Genomic DNA, 22,309 nt, shown 5'->3' with positions numbered 1-22,309 from the left:
AGATAGACAGATAGATAAAAGTGATTGGTATGTGGCGGTTCAGATGTTTTAGATGTTTATGTTTATTAGTGTATTGTTAGTTTCTGATCATGGGGTATTAGGATTAGTGGTTAGGCAGACGACAGTTATATTAGAGGGATCCTTTACTATACATCGCCAATATGGTCTGCGATGCTGGGTGTTGTCTAAGCCAGCATCGCTGACCAATGGTATGCATAGTAAATGCCTCTTGGGAATGCTACTATCCCAGGAGCTTGGAATATTCCGACAAGATCACTTGACGTAGTGGCGGATCCCTTTCAATATTTTGCCACCTCATAGCACTTTCAATCATTGGGGCCTTAGAGAGAACAATGGAAAATTAATATTTTATTACTTAACTATCCTGCATCCCACTGGGAGTGTAATTTCTTCTGCTGGCTGTATTTACATAGGCTTGTCAATAGCATAGACTCCAGTATAGAAACGTTCAGTATAGTTGGGATACCATAGGCTAAATCAGCCATTTAAAATGCCTAAATAGGAGTAAAGGAGCGACTTGTAAACAATTTAATATACTCCAGCAGGTAAAATTAATCATTACGAACAATTTTAAGGAGAAAAATGTTTAGGTGAACTGTCCCTTTAATTGTTTGGCAATCACCACAATCTCATACACATCTAAACTGTGGCTATTATTATGCCTATGGAATACTTACGATTTCTTTAGGTAATCTGTGCCTGTAAAAAATTATTGATTTCAAATTGTCTTAGCTTTATATTATAAATCTTTCTTGACAAGGTCAATTACAATAATACAATATTAACACTAATTTATCCATTTGCATTTACTTTTCTTACAATATGCTCCAAGGCTTTAATGAGAACAGTTGATTTAAGGCTATATATAAATATGACTAAAGCTTGGTAAAGTTATGTTAACAAGCTATGTATCCTTGTGTCCTTAATTTTTTCATGTATTTATAAGTAGTTAATAACTTGCACACCATGTAAATAAATGGGCTCAGCTTCCATCTGGAAAATGACTTTAGAAATTAGTTGGAGGTTAATTCTCTGCTTCATTGATCCCCAAAAGTAGCCAAACTGTAATAGATCCTGATTACATTTGCAAAGTACTTTGCAAATGTAATCAGAGATCTATAACTTTGCAAATGTAATCAGGATCTATTACAGTTTGGCTACTTTTGGGGATCAATGAAGCAGAGAATTAACCTCCAACTAATTTCTAAAGTCATTTTCCAGATGGAAGCTGAGCCCATTTATTTACATGGTGTGCAAGTTATTAACTACTTATAAATACATGAAAAAATTAAGGACACAAGGATACATAGCTTGTTAACATAACTTTACCAAGCTTTAGTCATATTTATATATAGCCTTAAATCAACTGTTCTCATTAAAGCCTTGGAGCATATTGTAAGAAAAGTAAATGCAAATGGATAAATTAGTGTTAATATTGTATTATTGTAATTGACCTTGTCAAGAAAGATTTATAATATAAAGCTAAGACAATTTGAAATCAATAATTTTTTACAGGCACAGATTACCTAAAGAAATCGTAAGTATTCCATAGGCATAATAATAGCCACAGTTTAGATGTGTATGAGATTGTGGTGATTGCCAAACAATTAAAGGGACAGTTCACCTAAACATTTTCTCTCCTTAAAATTGTTCGTAATGATTAATTTTACCTGCTGGAGTATATTAAATTGTTTACAAGTCGCTCCTTTACTCCTATTTAGGCATTTTAAATGGCTGATTTAGCCTATGGTATCCCCAACTATACTGAACGTTTCTATACTGGAGTCTATGCTATTGACAAGCCTATGTAAATACAGCCAGCAGAAGAAATTACACTCCCAGTGGGATGCAGGATAGTTAAGTAATAAAATATTAATTTTCCATTGTTCTCTCTAAGGCCCCAATGATTGAAAGTGCTATGAGGTGGCAAAATATTGAAAGGGATCCGCCACTACGTCAAGTGATCTTGTCGGAATATTCCAAGCTCCTGGGATAGTAGCATTCCCAAGAGGCATTTACTATGCATACCATTGGTCAGCGATGCTGGCTTAGACAACACCCAGCATCGCAGACCATATTGGCGATGTATAGTAAAGGATCCCTCTAATATAACTGTCGTCTGCCTAACCACTAATCCTAATACCCCATGATCAGAAACTAACAATACACTAATAAACATAAACATCTAAAACATCTGAACCGCCACATACCAATCACTTTTATCTATCTGTCTATCTATCTATTACCCCTGTCCTGCCACATACCCACAGCAAGTATCTATTTTTATCCTTATTCTACCACATACCCACTGCAAGTATCTCTCTATTAACCCCCTATGAAACCACACACCCACTGCTAGTATCTATCTATTAACCCCTATGCCACCACCTACCCATCACTAGTATCTAATAACCCATATGCCGCCACAAACCCACTGCAAGTATCTATTAACCCCAATGCCACCACATACCCACCGCTAGTATTTATCTATTAACCCCTATGCCACCATATACAAACCACAATGAAATAACTATTAACCCTATGCCACCACAAGAATCTATCTATTAACCCCTATGCCACCACATACCCACTGCAGTAAACTAACTACTGACCCCTATGCCACCACATTCCCACCGTAAGTATATATCTATTAACCCTAAGTATCTATTAACCCCTATGCTGCCATATACCCACCACAATAAACTAACTATTATCCCCTATGCTGCCATATACCCCAAATGCAAACTAACCTTTTACCTAACCCCCCCTTTAAACTAAACTCCCTAAGTTAGAAAAAAAGAAAAAGAAAAATGTTATAAAAAATAAAGAAACCTAAACCGCCGAACCCCAAACAAGATCTAACCCTACTCTACCTGACCACCCCTCTAAACTACCCCCCCCCCCCTAAAGTAACCTCACTGTTATAAAAAAAAAGTAAGTTACAAAAAACAATAATCTACGGCATCCAAAATTTTTAAAAATACATTATCCCTAACAGTAAACTGCATGCCCTATAAAATAAAAAACCCACTCAAAATACAAACAAACCCTAACACTAAAATATATTACAATAGCCCTTAAAATTACATTTTGTATGGCATTGCCCTAAAGTGATTTTAGCTCTTTGGGAAAAAAAATTATGAATTACAACACCCCCCCATCTACATTCAAGTAACCCCCCACCCCCAAAATAACAAAATCTAACAACAACAAAACTAGGTATTTTTTGGTGTATATTTTACCAAAAAGACATGATATATATAGTTTAGAGGGGGGTTAGGTAAAAGGTTAGTTTGCGTTTGGAGTATATGGCGGCATAGGGGGCTAATAGTTTATTATGGTGAGTATATGGCAGCATAGGGATTAATAGATAGATACTTGGGGTTGGTATGTTGCGGCATAGGGGTTAATAGTAAGTTTACTGCGGTGTGGTATATGAAATATATATACATATATATATATATATATATATTTAAAAGAGAAAGAGAAGCAGTCTGCCAGGAATGAACAGCAGCTTCAATAGCTTGTTCTATGGCCTGGTTACCACCTGGAAGTAGCTTCTTTCTGCTGAATTGTACTTTTTACAGAGGAAAAAAATTCCTGTAGTATATCAGGCTGATCCTGCCAACATTGTCAATCTAGGCCCAAAATACCAAGCAATTCTCCTCTGAAAAAGGAAAATGGCAACCCCAGACGATTGTTTTAGCCTTCTCAGGGCCTCGTCAGTGAGGTGCAGCCATATTTTTCTAAGCACATTGGGCAATGAGTCCATGTCTGATTTCCCCCATCACCCATAGGGAGACTATCCCCAGGGTCATATTTACATATGCAAAACAGAAAGAGAAGCAGTCTGCCAGGAAAGAACAACAGCTTCAATAGCTTGTTCTATAGCCCGGTTACCACCTGGAAGTAGCTTCTTTCTGCCCAATTGTGCTTTTCACATGGTATTGAGCCAATTGTTCATTCCTGTGAGTGTGCTTCTCTCTCTGTGTGTATATATATATATATATATATATATATATATATATATATATATATATATATATATCCTCATCAAAAACAGGAACCAGACAGGATTTTTTCAAAAACAGGCAGGATTTTTTCAAAAACAGGGGTCAAATTTGACCCCTGTTTTTGAAAAAATCCTGTCTGGTTCCTGTTTTTGGTGAGGATTGTTTATTACACAGAACCTTCAGGTGGTTGACTCACGGAGGGCAGATTCACATTGAGAGGCATGTATATATATATATACACACCAAGCAGTGATCAATACAAACTGTGCAACTTAAATATACTAAGCCCCACCCTCAGAAACAATTCAAATATTGCACCAAAATGTCAGTAACCAGGGCAAGCTAACAGCAGTTGCTAGGTTACTACAAAAAATGTATACAAACATCAACAAGTGTAATATACATATTGTCAGGGTACCTGTGAAATAACATAAATATAACGTAAATATACTACAGATGTATCACATAATATAATATTTCATTTTGGGCTAATATCTAATTTGATATGAATTTATCTCACTATAGCCCCTGCCCCCTCACTGCTTAAGACAAGTTGAGAACAAAAGAGATAATACAATTGTTCAATTAGTGAAGATAGGTCACTAATTAATCCTTTGTAGCTCACAGCTCCACAGGAAGGGTAAACATGGGCCTGGTAATTACCCAAGCCAGGATGCATCCTGGGGTGATGGAGACAATATTTTGTGTTTTTGATGGAAGACATGCTCAGAATCCCAGGATATGGTCATTTAAGAGACATGTGTGAAAATCCCCATGATATGCACTAGACCCTCTTTGAAGATCTAATACACATTCTCATTTGGAAAGGCTGCTGGCTCAGATAACAGCAAATTCTCAGATAAATGAATTGTGCCTAATTTTCATGTAGTTTAAGATATTAAAATGAATATATATTCAGACACATATTAAATATGAACATATGAATCTGGGAGATTGTCTATGCCTAAGAAGGGTAATATAGGAAGTTGAAAGCCTAAGAATTAAGATTTTAAAATATCTTAACCTATGTACTTTTGATGACAAATTATCTATAAAGTTCTTAGGTAAATTAATGTGTACCGCAGATTGTTGGAATAATATATCTAATGATCTAAGAGATACATCACATGTTACATACTGTGGCCTCGCTTCCATTGAGTTGTTAAAAATGGAGCCGTAAGCTACCGAAGCGGACGACAGCTAAAAGTAATTTACAGCTCCATTTTAGTACCAGGTTTCCATTGAAAAGATTAGCGTGTTGCGCGCAGTCGCTCTTTTCGGCCGTACGTAAGTTTGCGTTGCCAACCGATGTCGGATTTGTTGAAAAGCGCGCCATAACAAGTGCATTTCCATGGTAACCCGACCTCTGTCTATAAGAATAACGGTTTGCGCCTGCGCTCTTTACCTGTGATCGCCTCTAGAGAGAAAGACACGGGAGCTAGTTGCGTTGGTAGGAGTTTTGGGTTTTTGAGAGTTGTTTGAGAGTTAGTGGAGAGTTTGATATTTTATTTTCATATATTCTTATTGTAGGCCTCATATAATATTAGGAACACACACACACATTCATACATTAGTTAATTAACACACATTAGTTTATACACACAAACACACACACTTTTATTTGATACAAACACATTCACATTTTTTTTTTATTTCATTAACCCCCATATCCCCATCTTCCTTTATTACTCCTTTCATTAATCCCCTTATTCCACTTCCCATCCCCCCTTTGACTACCCTTCCCTTCCTCACTATATAACTTTTTTTTTTATATACATTTTGCCCATCCTATTTTTTTGTTTTTACATCCCATATTTTTTGTTTTATTTGACTATATAGCCCACCCCTTTCTTCATTTGCATCCCTTATTATTTTTCTATAATTTTGTTATAATCCTCTTTAGTTTTTCCTTTTTCATTTACATCCCTTTGTTTATTTTCACCCCCACATTTTATTTTTATTTTGAGGGATATAGAATAGAGATAGTTAGGGTCTAGATAGGTTAGGTAGTTAGTTTTGGGGATATTTCATTTAAGGTTTAGTTAGGTGAATTAGTGTAGTTAGGTAAGCTAGGGACTTTAGTGTTAGGTTAGAGTTAGGGAGGAAGGAGAAAGGGATGGATAGGCCTAGTGGAGTTGGGAAGGGGGTGGCTAGGGGGAGGGCAGTGGAGAGGGTGGATAGAGGGAGGGGGAGGGGGGACGTAGGGAGTAGTATGGATTAGGGGCCGAGGTTTGGGTGGAGGATTTGTCCTTCCTCAAACCCTGGCAGAGGAGGGAAAGAGAGAGGGTGGAAGAGGAGTGGAGGTGGGAGGAGTGAGGAGGAGTCAGCCTCAGCTAGGCACAAAAAGAAAAGGGAAAGTGGGGCAGACTGTGGCAAGTGGGAGTGGGGCTGGTGGTAGCCTGTCACAGCCTGCAGGGACAGAGGAGGGAGATAGGGCTGGTCCCCAGTCACAGGAGGGAGAGTCTGTGTCTGCTGGCCCTTCAGGTGTGAAGGGCAGGCTAAGAGAGGAGAGGTACTCTGAGGAGGAGAAGGAGGCTCTTGTTGAGGCCTACTTGGAGAGGGCAGCTCAGCTGGAGAACCCTAACCTGAGGCCGGGTGTCCAGAATAAGCTGTGGGAGGAGATTCGAGTGGCAGTCAGCTGCTTAGGACGTAATCGTTCTACTGCCAGCATTAAACACTGCTATCATGACTGCAGGAGGGAAACCAAAGCTAAGCTGGCACAGCAGGCCAAATATGCACGTGGGACAGGTGGTGGTCCTAGCAAGAGAATACACCTAAGGTCATGGGAGGAGATGCTGTCCAATGTCATCTCGGATGAATCTGTTCACGGATGTAAGGGGACAATGGACACCTCTGTGCCACCTGAAGAGGTGTATGAAGATGAATATTCAATATTAAATATAACCATATATGTGATGTATATATGTTGTATATCATAAATACCCATCTGTGTTTAGCTATGAATCTAAATTTACATAGTTGTATTTAATATGTTCAGCAAGCACTCTGTATTGTATATCTGCTCCGACAAGCAAGAATATTGATTATATAATATCCAAGAATATTAAGCATTTCATATAAATCATGTGTCATTGTCCTTAAAGGGACACTGTACCCAAATTTATTATTTTGTGAATCAGATACAGCATACAATTTTAAGCAACTTTCTAATTTACTACTATTATCAATTTATCTTCGTTCTCTTGCTATCTTTATATGAAAAAGAAGGCATCTAAGCTTTTTTCTAAGTTCAGAACTCTGGACAGCAGTTTTTGATTGCTGGTTGCATTTATCCACCAATCAGCAAGGACAACCTAGGTTGTTCACCAAAAATGGGCCGCCATCTAAACTTACATTCTTGCATTTCAAATAAAGATACCAAAAGAATAAAGAACATTTGAAAATAGGAGTAAATCCGAAAGTTGATAAAAATTGCATGCTCTATCTGAAGCACAAAAGAAAATATTTGGGTACAGTGTCCCTTTAACAATGTTCCTTTAAGACACAGTCTATAAAGATTAATCAGTTATGGTCATATATGCTTAGATTTTATCCCAAACACACTATATGTGTGTGTGTGTGTGTGTGTGTGTGTGTATGTGTGTGTGTGTATGTGTGTATGTATGTGTGTATGTGTATGGGTGTGTGTGTGTGTGTGTATGTGTGTGTATGTGTGTGTGTACATATATACACATAAATATGGAATATAATAGTCTGTATTGTTATGCTACAAAGTAATATATTCTATTAGATAGATAATGTAAACATACCGTATATTTATTTGTAGGTTACGAACAGGAGGAGTATGAAGCTTCACCAACACCACAGCAGGATGTTCCTACATTCACTGAGGAGGATGAGGATATCTATGGTGACACTACCTCCTATATCAGCCTCTTAGAAGATGATATGCAGCAGCCTAGGGCATATGAGGTGGAGGATGTATCATGCCCTTCTCCATCTACCTCGGAGACAACATTTCATGTTTTGGGTTCTGAACCCCAGCAGACTCATCCTCCTCAACAATGGCAGTTCATGCATACTTCGCAGCAACAAATGGCACAGCCCCGACAGCTGCACCCACCGCAGCAGATGATGCACCCCCCACAACATCCTCAGCAGCAGATGATGCACCCCCCACAACATCCTCCTCAGCAGCAGATGATGCACCCCCCACAACATCCTCCTCAGCAGCAGATGATGCACCCACCACGACATCATTATCCTCAGCAGCAGATGATGCACCCACCACAGCAGCATACAGATCTGCATCATCTGTACTATATGCCTCCCACTCCTATGGCACAACAGGAATCCACACCACCACCCACTGCACCCACCAATGTATTGCCAACAGTGCCATCACAGACAACCTCACAGTCACCAATACGGAGAGACAGCCCTGGAACCAGCCAATTATTAGTTCCTGAGACACCAACTGTACAACAGGGTCCGGCACAGTCCCAGCAGGATGATCTACTGAGGCTCATACATAGAGAGCTTAGGTTGTCCAGGCTCCAGCAGCAGCAGGATTTGAGAAGGATACAGAGCCAAATGGACATCCATAATGCCTCACTCGTCCGCCTGGCAGAGGCAGTGGAGAGGCTCGCGGATAGGCCCCAAACTCCATCCTCCTTTGCATCCTCTGTCATCTCCCTGCAGGACCCTGAATCCCGGTTATTAGCCTCACATTCAGCTGGTTGGCGTCGCACAAGACGCCACACTGCCCCCCTAAGTACCTCGCCTCCAAAGTCAAAATCCCGCCGCAAGAATTAATTAATATTCTTTTTTTTCCACCCAAGATATATCATATCTAATTTTTGCACTAAAGCACTTTTTTAAGTGCGATTTTCATCTCATAAATATGCATCCATTTTTCTAATCCAAATTTGAACATATATCTTAATATTATTCTAATCGCTGTTTATCTGCTAAAAATGAACAGCTTTATTCATTTTTATTTCACATGATGTCAATTAATATGCAGGTGTACATTGTTGATAAATTTATGTGTCCTTTTATTGAGGCTATTATGCCGTTTAAGAATACTTGGGGATACGTGTCTGAAATTTATACAGTATATGCTCTCTAACATTAGTCAACGTGACATGTGTAAATGTTATGATTTATATTCCACAAGCATATGTTGTTTGCTCCTTCAGATGAAGCTAATAAGGGTTATACAGTTATAGAAGAGTTGAAAAGTAAATACTCCTTCCTGTTGATATGGCCAAATACCTTGCATTCATTCTTATAGTCCTATGTGGAATGTAATATCTGAAATATATACCTATCATGACTAATACCTATCATGACTAATGCACTCCTTTTTGTCAAGATTATTATTCAATATTTAGAATAATTAGATAAATGTATCTTTATGATATTTAAGCACTGATGTATACACAACATATATGTGATTGCCATGATATAGAGGTGATTAATACATTTTAATTGACATCATATGAACAGACACAGACTCTCCCTGTGACCAATGCACAATGCACTTTTAAAATGTTTCAATAACTCCATGTTAAAGACAATACTTCATATCTCTTGAAGTGTGTAATATTAAGCACTTATGTATATTGGTTAATAGTGTAAATATTGCAAATGTATTATCTGCTTTAGCAGACATGACATTACATATATTTTATAAATATTAGTACTATGACACATAACTTTAATGTGTCATCGTTTTGTATTGAATAAATATGATTTTAACATTGAAAATTACATTTGAATGAGGGTAAATCTGTAATAATAAAACTCATCTTCATGATAAACAACTTATTTCCTTTGAATTATTTTTCTATATGTATTGAGATTATATATAGCATCCCTGGGCAAAGGTTTCATTTTGAATAGGTAGATATTTTATTTATTTTTATAATATTTTACCAGGAAAGATACATTGAGATTTCTATAGTTGTCAAGTATGTCCTGGGTCCACAAAACATTGCATTGATACAATGGGTACAATAAAATAAAAAACAATAATAATACATATGCCCAAAAATTTAACATAGAACAGGTAGGAAATATATAATCAACAATGGCAGGTGCATTCTGTTTTGAGATATGTAGAGAGGGATCTCTTAAAGGATATTAGGCATGGGGAAGGTTTGAAAGTGTGCGGGAGGTCGCTCCATAATTGTGGTGCTTGCATATATTTTTATATATACATACATATTGATATTTCTATGACAACATGGGTGCAAATATTCATATACATAGGACCAATAAATGTAGCATATATAATGTTATTTGTACATTGAAACACTCATAATTTTTTTGTGATTTGCAATTTCAATGAGAAACAGGCCTCAAAAAAGCTATTTTTCCTCCTTTACACCTAGTTGAGCTGGGGGTAATATGTCTCAATGTATCGACAGCCTCCGACAGTGTATTAACGGTTAGCGCTTTCATTGGAAACCTGGTATAATTTATCGATTAACGGCTTCTATTACTTTCTATGGGACGCAAAGATCTTTTCGGCAGCCGAAGTCCGGCTGCCGATATTGAGGTATAACGGGCCATTGGAAACAGTCGTTAAACGATATTGCTTTTGACAGCATATTTAACGGTTTGCGAGTGCACGCAAACTGAATTACAACTCAATGGAAGCGAGGCCTGTGTTGGATATAATGAATCAAAAATAAATAACTGCATTGATAGTTATTAATATTTGACTTATTTCATAATAACAACATATGTTTCTTTATTTTTCAGATGTGTAATAAACCAACAAGATGTCCTATGAATATTGGTCATAAACATAAGTCCATGCACTCAAAAATTAGAAACATGAAATATACTGTATTCATATTAAGATACAATATAATGCCAGGATGTTGAATGCTATGATTCTGTAAAGACCAAGTAATTACCAGTATAATTGCTTACTAATATGATGCTAGGAGTATACTCATGTTTAGTATCTATAAATACATGCTAAATCATATTAGACGGGATATATATATGACCAGATAAGTTTATTAATACAAGAAATTATAATATATTGAATAAACATTTTAAGGTGAGATATTTAAACTGCAGTAGTATTGATGGTGAGACTGCATTTCTGGTTATCTGCTGCCCCCCTAGTGGATTGTAACTGGTGTGACAGCTAAACGAATTGACTGTTTAAAACATTTGCAAATCCAAGTAAGCCAATAAGAGATCTTCAGCTCCGTAGGGCCTATCACAGACAGCACTGTAGAACGTATCCAAAAGGTTCACTAATGATTAGAATAAAAAGGGGTGGGGTGCATCACGTGATATAACCTCATGCAAGAGGATAGAAGTGGCCTTTGCTTGCTAAAGTTTTGACTGATAACGTTGCTGGCCTTTTTGGAAACACAATCTCTATAAGCAAATAATTGGGCTAATTTCCTTATCCATATTGCAATACCTTTCTTCATATGTGGTGAATCTGGATCAATCTGAAAAAGCTGAAACATTTAAATTGGCTTATGTAGTAACTATAATTTAATATTTTAAAACAAATACATTCATTGTTGCTACAGTTAGATTGCAGCTGGTATTTAAAGAGCATATTTTTGTATTTTTAGTTAATATCCATAGTCCTGTGTAGTTTAGAGCTAGTCACACTAATGCTAAATCATCTTATTTGCTAGATAAAGGTCTTTTGTACTTCATATCTCTAAGTCAGGCTTATTATTGCGGAATTCATATAAATTGGGTATGGTATTTAAATCTCTGATTGTGGTACATTAAGCAGAGTATGTTTGTAATTGATATTGGGCATTGAATTAGAGTTATTGGCTAATTATAGAAGTTTCTGGTATTTTATTGTGATATTTTTATTTCATTCATTGTAAGTAAGGTCCAATTTAGAGATATATTTTTGATTTACCTTGTAAAGAATATTATAACGAAATAAGCGTGTATAGTTGATTCATAATCTATTCTAGTTTCTATAAAAATATTTTTCAATTTGTTTATAAATTTAACTAATCTTAATAATTTAGGAATAAATATTAATTTAAATTTTTTCATATATACATTTTAATTGGAGGTTATTTTAAAGAATAATAATACATAAATTGTATTATAACCCTGGTATATACCGATAATATAACTCAGTGTATAGAAAAATAGTATCTAATGTTGGAAGTCCCAAAAATAATCAGTGTACTATGAACACATATTCACCAATCATAACATAATACAGACCTTAATAAAGTGACTCTATCAAGGATACTTTGTTGTACCCATACCTAGATCACGGTCTACCATGTTTACACAGCTTCCTTAATCCATATTTATACTGATGAAGGACAGCATTGGACAAAAAAAACGACTGATCAACCAGTGGCTAGACATTTCCTAATGGCTAAACACAAGGTAACAGACGTAAGATTTATTCTCATCGACCATGTACCTCCCCTTAAAAGAGGGGGGGGGGGGGCAGGGATAAGACACTTCTGAGACTTGAAGCTCACTGGATACACAAACTGGGTACCCTTCATCCCAATGGTCTCAACATGTATAATGATTGGCATTGTTTCCTCTGCTATCTGATGCAATCACCGAGACCTAGGTGAATACCATCAAACACTCTCAATGATATGAAACCTGTCTGTGGAACACCGGTCATTTGTAGTCTCCATGTACTAATGGGGAATACATCAGGTTGGATTTGATCAGTACAAATGTGGATTAAGGAATCTGTGTAAACATGGCAGTCCGTGATCTGGGTATGGGTACACCAGAGTATCCTTGATAGAGCCACGCACATCAAATTCTATTATCTGATGGTATGATTGATCTACATTATTGTTTGTCACCTTGATTGCCAGTTGTGAACTACTTGACTAATGAATGATCTAATGAGGTCATGTACTTGGCCCTGATAAGAGCCAGAGACAAGGTATTAAATATTGTATATATGGGTTGGTCATAGTAGCTAGGGCTATAGATGTAACCAATGGATTGTGGTGAACTCTATTGAAATAACTATATAATGAGTACTCTTGATTGCAATTTGTTAGTATTCTGATTGTAATAAAGGCATAATCTGTAAGAACTCAGCTTTGGTCAGGAAGGGGTTAAATCCTCAATCAGATATACTGGGATGAGGAGAAAAGTCACTTTGGAATCTACAGAGATCACATTACCAGGAGTCTTAGGACACTGGCTGCTAATTATGACCAGTTGTGTGAAGATATAGCCATAAGGGCCATTTTGTTCAGAAGGCTATTTGCACTACTCCCAACCTCATGGCATGGGTAACCATATACCTGGACAGGATAAGGGGGCTGGATATAATTGACATAATTATTGGGGGAGGTATGAAAAGTTACAACAGACAAAACCATCCTGACACTGAGGGTCTTCCTCTTTCTGTTCCTGGATGCATGCACAGTAACAACACATGTGAGGACTTTCTGCTGAAAACTTCCATTAAATCCATTACATCACACTACTTTTACATAGAATGGGCATATGTATTAGTGTAATATTGATTTTTAATTCAGGGCTGTTTATTTATATGTGATCTGCATATGTGTAATTATATTTAATCTGAATATGATGTATTAATGTTTATATAGCCTCATTATAATAAAAGTTTGTATTGTTGAAGCAAGACATGTGAGTAAATGTCCTTACAAGTTGTTTAATTAAGCTAATGATTGTGTGTTAATATTTTATAGTTGGTATAATAATTAATAAGGGATTATTAAGAGGAATATAAGCATATCACAAGTATAGACAATAGATTAAGGAATATAGATTTATTTCATTGCCGAGCCACCTATATTTTTTTTTTTACCAACATACACTTGTTTTAAAGGGGGGGGGGGGGCAAATCCATGTTCTTTTTTATAATACAAGTGTGATTTTTGGACAAAAATTGAACCTAGTTTTTCTGTTGCTATACTGTTTGGCAATAAGTCCCTGCCCAGGATTTTGTCAAACCGGACACAGAGAAAATCATACCGTGCAGGACGTGAATCTGATTTGCGGGCAGTCTGAAGACACTTCAAAAGTGTGAGTATAGAATTAATTGTTAAATATGCAGAATGAAGCACATTTGAGCCTGTTATTGATGAGAATACTAATATAGTTAAAAGAATGACGGCCAGATTACAAGTTTTGCGTTATGAGCGGCTCGGTAATAACTTGCAAGTTATTTCCTCCGCTCACCTTTAATAGCGCTGCTATTACAGGTTTTCCAAAAACCTGCGTTAGCAGGCATAATGGCAGCGTTGAGCTCCATACCGCACACAGATACCAGCACTGCTTTGAGCTGGTTTTATGTGCTTGTGCATGATTTCCCCGTAGACATCAATGGGGAGAGCCAGCTGAAAAAAAAGCCTAACACCTGCAATAAAGGAGTGTAAAACTCCGTAACGCAGCCACATTGATTCCTATGGGGAAAGAAAATTTATGTTTAAACCTAACACTCTAACATAAACCCAGAGTCTAAACACCCCTAGTCTGCTGCCCCCGACATCGCCGACACCTACATTACACTTATTAACCCCTAATCTGCTGCCCCCAAAGTCATCGCCACCTACATATATTTATTAACCCCTAATTTGCCGCCCCTAACGTTGCTGCCACCACTATACTAAAGTTATTCACCCCTAAACCTCTGGCCTCCCATATCACTAACACTAAATAAATATATATTAACCCCTAAACCAAACCCTAAGTCTTACCCTAACTCTAACACCCCTAACTTTAATATAATTAAAATAAATCAAACTAAAACTAACTATTATTACCTAAATAATTCCTATTTAAAACTAAATACTTACCTATAAAATAAATTCTAAGCTAGCTACAATATAACTAATAGTTCCAGTGTAGCTATCTTAGGTTTTATTTTAATTTCACAGCTAAGTTTGTATTTATTTTAACTTGCATCAGCCAATAGGATTTTTTTTTTTAAATTTATTTTTTATTGAGGTTTTGGAATGATACAAAAAAAAAGAAGACCAATTCAGAGTTTGTGACATAAGAAATGAATAAACAATAGCTTTGCAGGCAAAAATTATTGAAGCTCGTAGAGATATGTCTGCTGTGTGCATGACAGAATAATAGGCATATAATAAGTAGGCATGCAATTGAAAATATCTAACTCACGGATTACACAAAGCTCTATTACATTAAAGAGAACACAGTATCAGTGTCTCATGTAGCTGCAAAGTATAGAATTATATCTTCTTTATACCACTATATGTCTGAAACTTAAATAACAATATATATGAAAACTAGACAAACATATATGGAACCTCATTTTTCTTATAATAGTGGAGTATGAAGTAACTAATGCGTTGTTCACTCTTGGACTGATTCTATCGTAGGTGTTATGATAAGTGATAGTTACTCAAAACAAGTGTTGAAAGAAATATAAGGGGGAAGGGTCCAGTGTGGCCTAGTTCAAAAGTAAGTATTTCTATGATGGCAAGATAACCAAAAGCTGGGTTAGGGTATAAAGATATCTAAGACCTCATTTTGTTTAAGAAGGGCATGTCAATGCATTCAAATATAAACGCTTGTGACTCATGGGGAATATGCTAGAGTAACTATATCCATTTTGGCTATGGATTATGTGAAGCAATTTGTTCCATACCTATAAATGTAAGTTCATAGGGAGTTAAGATAGCCATGAGCTATTGCTCACAATATGAAACAAATGGTACCGACAAATAGTGATCAGGCTTATAGACTGCTACCAATACGGGCCATTAATAAAAAGTGTAAGAGCGTGCATAGGAGGCTATAATAGGGGATAAGCTGTACAACGTAAAATTATAAACACTAAACCTAATTCTCTTAGAAATGTAGCGAGACATGTATGGATATTACAGCAACAAACATTTGATAGCATAAGATTGGAAATAGGGAGCTAACCAATATGACCTGGGCTAAAAGAGCGGTACATATTGTTCTAGAAGGCTGTTAAGCGATATTAGGATACATGGTTGTTTCAGGATAAAGATTATAGGCATATATAGGAATTGTGGATTAAGGAATAAAGCCTTCTTAAGTAGCGTTAAGTTGTCTCCCTAAATAGGATCTCAACATCAGCCAAATCAAACCACTCGTATAACTCCCTAGCTATGTTTTAAACTAATGTAGTCTGGTTAATCTATCAGAGTAAGCAATATTCTCTTAACAAAGGGAAGCACAAGAGGAGGAAAAGGAAGAAAAAGAGGAAAAGGAAGAATACACACGTATATATATATTTGTGAGCATGGCTAGTATATATAAACCTGGACAGGTCCCCACTGGGTGCCTGTAAATACCCCTCCAAGGAAATGCACTGGTTTTGGAGCGTAAGAAATATGTTAGAGAAAGGGATAAGAAAGGGCAGATGTATCACGGATAGAACATGAGAAGGGGGAACGAGTCTATGGTAGCATTTGAGTATGAGGGAAATACAGGGTGATACATTTGCTAAGAAAGCAGAGTCTAAATGAACATGGCTAACTTAAGTAAACCCCAGCAGATAATGAACAGGTAACAGTTACTTAATAAACCAAATTGTCTAACATTAATGAATAATGACCATGATGTTGGTAATCATAACATTAGTAACTTTTAAAATGTTTAACTGAGCGAAAGTCCCTGAATTCAGTCATACATATCAAGCAGGTAGATAGAGGAACTAGCTACCCGGGTCAAAAAGGCTATTCGACTGTCCAGCATAGGCTTGTGCAGTATTATTCCTAAGGAGCTCATAGTTCTCATAGTCCTACCTGTAACCTGTACCATATTTGTTGTGGACTGCTGCTGATCTGTGGCTTTGTATTTGGGCCCGCAGAGAAATGTCCAATTGCTGACCGGCAGACCTCTCCGTTGTTATATGAGGATCTGATCGGTATCGGGTGACTTAGTTGGAAGGCACCTTCTTCCCCAGACTCGGCTGAATGGGCTGATGGACCGGTGTGTCTAAGACACACTGGATCTTAAATGGTTGTGCAGCCGCTCTGGGGGTTAGAAGTATAGTGGATAGATCTGAATCCACCCTGGTCTGCTCAAAGGAGAATTCTTCCTCTATGTCTGTGAGACTGTCCGTAGCTTCTGAACATGAAATGAGAGAGCTGGGTGTGTTCACAGGGATGTGCAGTGCTGTGGTAACGTTACTCTCCAAATGTGTTGGAGCGTTAGTACACTGCTCTTTTCCAAGCTGCTCCCCTGTCTTCTCTTTTCGAATAGTGTGTTTATTCACTCCGTCTTTTTTTGTGCCTAGTGAATGGACATCGGCACAGAGTTGTCTGTTTCTTAAGTCCATCAGATGCCCTAGGCCTTCGAGTAGGGCCACCGCCATAGTCAGCTCCACCTCCATAGTTCATCAAGGGCAGATTACTTTGTTGTAGCTGAGAGCAATGGGTATTGTGGCAGTAACCAATATTCCCTCATGCAATCATGCAGGCTATTTGACCAGGTAGATCCCCACAAACTGGGGCGAAGACAGTGCTAAAATCTATGTGTTAGGCCTCCGTTACTTATTCATCCATCTACGATCACTCACTAAAATAGTGAGGTTACAGTCAAAAAGTATGTGCCGGTCGTGGACAGTTTCAGGGGTCTGAATATATGTTTAGTCTGAACGGATAATGGGTGGTTCTTGAGGTAATTGTTAAATTAGGTTATCAACCCTCAGAGCTATAACATTTTCCATCCGCCATGTCTGCCTCTTGGCCACGCCCCCCAAATAGGATATTTTACCCTTTAATTCCAATTAGCTGATAGAATTCTATCAGCCAGCGAAAGAAGAGGATGCTCCGCGCTGGATTCAATCAAGGTTGTGGGGGTGCGTATTCAAATGGGTGCTCGCACAAAAAATTATTTAATTTAATTGTATAAGTTTGTCAGTCCCTTTTCCCACAAACTGCTGTTATAATATGATGAAAACTCCTTCTGTGTGCAGTGTCAGAGGGTTATCCCCCAAATCCCCTGATCTGTGCAATATGAAAGTTCACTTTTCCATTTATAAACCACTGGTACAGAATATTCAATTAGTTAAGTGACTCACCACCTCCTTACTACTTGGGTGCTGTCCTTTCTTGCTCCCCAGGATGCTGGTTAACCAGTAGTGTGGTGCCGCCGTCAAATCTTCATTCTCTGCCCCTTGTTGTTGGTTAGAAAACTTCTTTCAGGAGTTACAATGTCCTCGCAGTGTGGTGTTGTACTCACGCAGTAAAAAAAGGGTTTATTAAGTGCTGATTCACTTAATGTGCTCACTGTGGCCCCAGCTGCGAATTATCCAATGAAAAAATGTTGTCAGGAGCACCAAAAAGTAAATTGAAAAGACTTGCTTTATTATTTTTGTGAACAAAACAAAACAAAAAGGGTTAACTAACCCCCAGGGTAAGAGTGATAAATAACCTTAGAAACACAGAAAACAAAAAGGCTGACCGGTTTTGGCGTCTGCCTTAATCCTAGCCTGCTTAAAAATTGTGTGTAAGATTCAAGTTTAAAAACCCACCTCTGTGATTCAATTGGTTAGGGTGTACACACCCATGTCTTGTTTCACCAATGATAACTTTCTATGGTCATTGTAGATTCGAGTGAACACCTGTGTTCCCTAGACAACTAGAAAGCTAACGTGTATACTTCTGATTGCACAAGTGAAAAACTATAGGCACTAAACGCTTTGCTGTGTAAAAAATATAAAAGATCTTTACACCAAATTCTGTATTATAATGTGCAATTTTATGTTGCTAATGATTGCTGTGTCTGTTCTCTGCTTGTATCAATTTCTTCACAATTTCTGCCTCTCTAGTTTTAAGTAAACAGCATTTTTATGTTACTAAAGATCGATGTGTCTGTTCTCTGCTTGTATCAATTTTCATCATAATTGCTGCCTCTCTAGTTTTTTCTCCTGTTCACTAAAAACTAGAGAGGCAGCAATTATGATGAAATTGATACAAGCAGAGAACAGACACAGTGATCTTTAGTAACATAAAAATGCTGTTTACTTAAAACTAGAGAGGCAGCAATTGTGAAGAAATTGATACAAGCAGAGAACAGACACAGCAATCTTTAGCAACATAAAAGTGTACATTATAATACAGAATTTGGTGTAAAGATCTTTTATATTTTTTACACAGCAGAGCGTTTAGTGCCTATCGTTTTTCACTTGTGCAATCAGAAGTATACACGTTAGCTTTCCAGTTGTCTAGGGAACACAGGTGTTCACTCTAATCTACAATGATCATAGAAAGTTATCATTGGTGAAACAAGACATGGGTGTGTACACCCTAACCAATTGAATCACAGAGGTGGGTTTTTAAACTTGAATCTCACACACAATTTTTAAGCAGGCTAGGATTAAGGCAGACACCGAAACCGGTCAGCCTTTTTGTTTTCTGTGTTTCTAAGGTTATTTATCACTCTTACCCTGGGGGTTAGTTAACCCTTTTTGTTTTGTTTTTTTCACAAAAATAATAAAGCAAGTCTTTTCAATTTACTTTTTGGTGCTCCTGACAACATTTTTTCATTGGATACTCCGCGCCGGATGTCTTGAAGATGGAGCTGCTCTGCGTCGGAACGATGAAGATAGAAGATGCCGTCTGGATGAAGACTTCTGCCCACCTTGAGGACCACTTCTTGCCGCTTGGATGAAGACTTCTCCTGGCTTTTTTGTGGACTTCTGCCGCTTGGATGAAGACTTCTCCCGGCTGGATGAGGATGGATGTCCGGTCTTCAAAAACTATAAGTGGATCTTCGGGGGTTAGTGTTAGGTTTTATTAATGGTTTATTGGGTGGGTTTTATTTTTAGATTAGGGTTGTGGGCACAGAAAAAGAGCTAATGCTCATTTAAGGGCAATGCCCATTAAAATGCCCTTTTCAGGGCAATGGGGGTTAGGTTTTTATATTATATTAGTTATATTGTTGCAATCTTAGTGTTTATTTTACAGGTAAGTATTTAGTTTTAAATAGGAATTATTTAGGTAATGACAGTAAGTTTAATTTCAATTTATTTTAATTATATTAAAGTTAGGGGTGTTAGGGTTAGGGTTAGACTTATGGGTTAATATATTTATTTAGTGCTAGTGATGTGGGAGGCCAGATATTTAGGGGTTAATAACTTTAGTATAGTGGCGGCAACATTGGGGGTGGCAGATTAGGGGTTAATAAATTTATGTAGGTGGCGCCGACATTGGGGGCAGCAGATTAGGAGTTAATAATATTTAACTAGTGTTTGCGATGCGGGAGGGTGGCGGTTTAGGGGTTAATATGTTTATTTTAGTGGCGGGGATGTTCGGAGCGGCAGATTAGGGGTAAATAATTTTGTTTTAGTGTTTGCGATGTGGTTGGGCCTCGGTTTAGGGGTTAATAGGTAGTTTATGGGTGTTAGTGTACTTTGTAACACTTTAGTTATGCATTTTATGCTACAGCTTTGTAACGTAAAACTCATAACTACTGACTTTAGATGTAGGTACGAATCCTGACGGTATAGGCTCACTCACTTTTTGGCCTCCCAGGCAAAACTCGTAATACCGGCGCAATGGAAGTCCCATTGAAAAATGACTTTTTGAAAGGTGTGGTAGTTATGTTGCGTTATGGCCAAAAAGGTGTGCGGTACAACTGTACCTACAAGACTCGTAATAGCAGCAGTAGTGAAAAAGCAGTGTTATGAGCCATAACGCAAAACTCGTAATCTAGCAGTGAATGGTTTATAGTTGCTATGTGAGAATGAAAATATGCTTATTGATAAAAAGAGGTTTTGTTTAACAAAAGAAAAATCTAAGTTACAGAATTACATGGAACTGTTAGCAATCAAAGACCAATTGAATAGAACAATCACTGGACATTCCCCAATAGCCAAAGTAACAGAAAGCAATGTTAATACATTAGATGAGAATTGCCCCCCATGTGGTGTAAATGCAGATATATTAATACCTTAGAGGAAAATGTTAATGCCAGAGAAGAACTTATAGCTTCATTGAGACAGCGGCTTGCAAACTTAACCCCTATTGCAGTGTTAAATCAGGAAAATCCATCTGCTTCTGAAGAGGATGTGCCATGTGTTGAGGAGGGAGGGTGCCTATTCCACACAGTGAGGAAAGATTTAATCATACACAAAACACATTCCCATACTAACTCCAAAGATAACTAAATCAAAAACATTAAGTCCAGAACACTAAACAGATACTTTATTACTAATACCCAGTTTAAGAAAAATGTAACTCAGTCGCAAAATGTACTCTTCTCTACCACCTCTCCTGGAACACCATCCTTGGTAACAACTACCATTAAAAAACAAAATAGTGATAAAGTAATGAGACAACTGGTAAAGCTAAAACCTCTCTTTCCAGTGTATGATGTAAAAGCAGATGTATTTACTAACATGTCAAATTTTGAGTCTGCAATAAAACAATACATGCTTCCTTCTAAAGAAGCATGTATAATGTTGAAGATTTGGCTTCCAGGCAGCATTGCGGCTAGATTGCAATTACCAGTTGCAGGCCCAGTTCATTTTGACACAGATTGGTTTAAGGAGGATAAATGTTGTTAAGATGGGGATAGATTAAAAGCAGTTTGTAAACTAGTCACAGGGAGTAGAGATTTAGACAGTCACTCTGGCAGAAATGCAAGGCGCATTAAATGATGACCCATGTGTATTTGCAGCTACATTTGAACAACTATATAGAATGACCCATAGAGTTTCACCAGATCAGACCCCTCATGATATGTTACAATATTTAATTAAAAAGTTCACATACTTGGACCCTAGCATACAAATGATGGCTGAGGAAAATAATACACTAGAGGGTGTGTTATCTATTATAGGAAAGGCTAGGCAAAACATTTTAAAGAAAAGGAACACAGGGCAACACAGGATTGCTGTGGTAACCACTAATGAAGGGAAACAAAAATATTCAGAGGGTCCCTTCAAAGGTACTTGCCATTATTGCAATAAATATGGGCACAGACGAGTAGATTGCAGATTTTTAAAGATAATTCAGAAGGAAACGGAGGGAGGGCAGGAAAGATTGGGTAGGGAAAAATAACAAGATTAAGCCCCCCGATAAAGGACAGGAGTACACCCCAAAGATTAGGCCTGGTACTAATCTGTATGGCCCAGCGCATGAAGCTTTGAGAGTGATGACTGTGGGGGGAGGGGAAGTTGGATATCATGAAAAGAATTATGAAAATAATGATTTATCCTGCTCTGACTGGCTACCTCAGGCCCTGGATGACATGGTCCCTACATGTAACACCTTTAGGGATCATTCTGGACGCCCCTGTGTCTATGGTGTGATTGAGGGCCATCACACAATGTT

The sequence above is a fragment of the Bombina bombina genome, chromosome 6 (assembly GCF_027579735.1).
Source record: "Bombina bombina isolate aBomBom1 chromosome 6, aBomBom1.pri, whole genome shotgun sequence".
In the NCBI taxonomy this organism is placed as follows: Eukaryota; Metazoa; Chordata; class Amphibia; order Anura; family Bombinatoridae; genus Bombina; species Bombina bombina.
The sequence above is the reverse complement of the archived record's forward strand: the minus strand, read 5'-3'. Positions refer to the sequence as shown.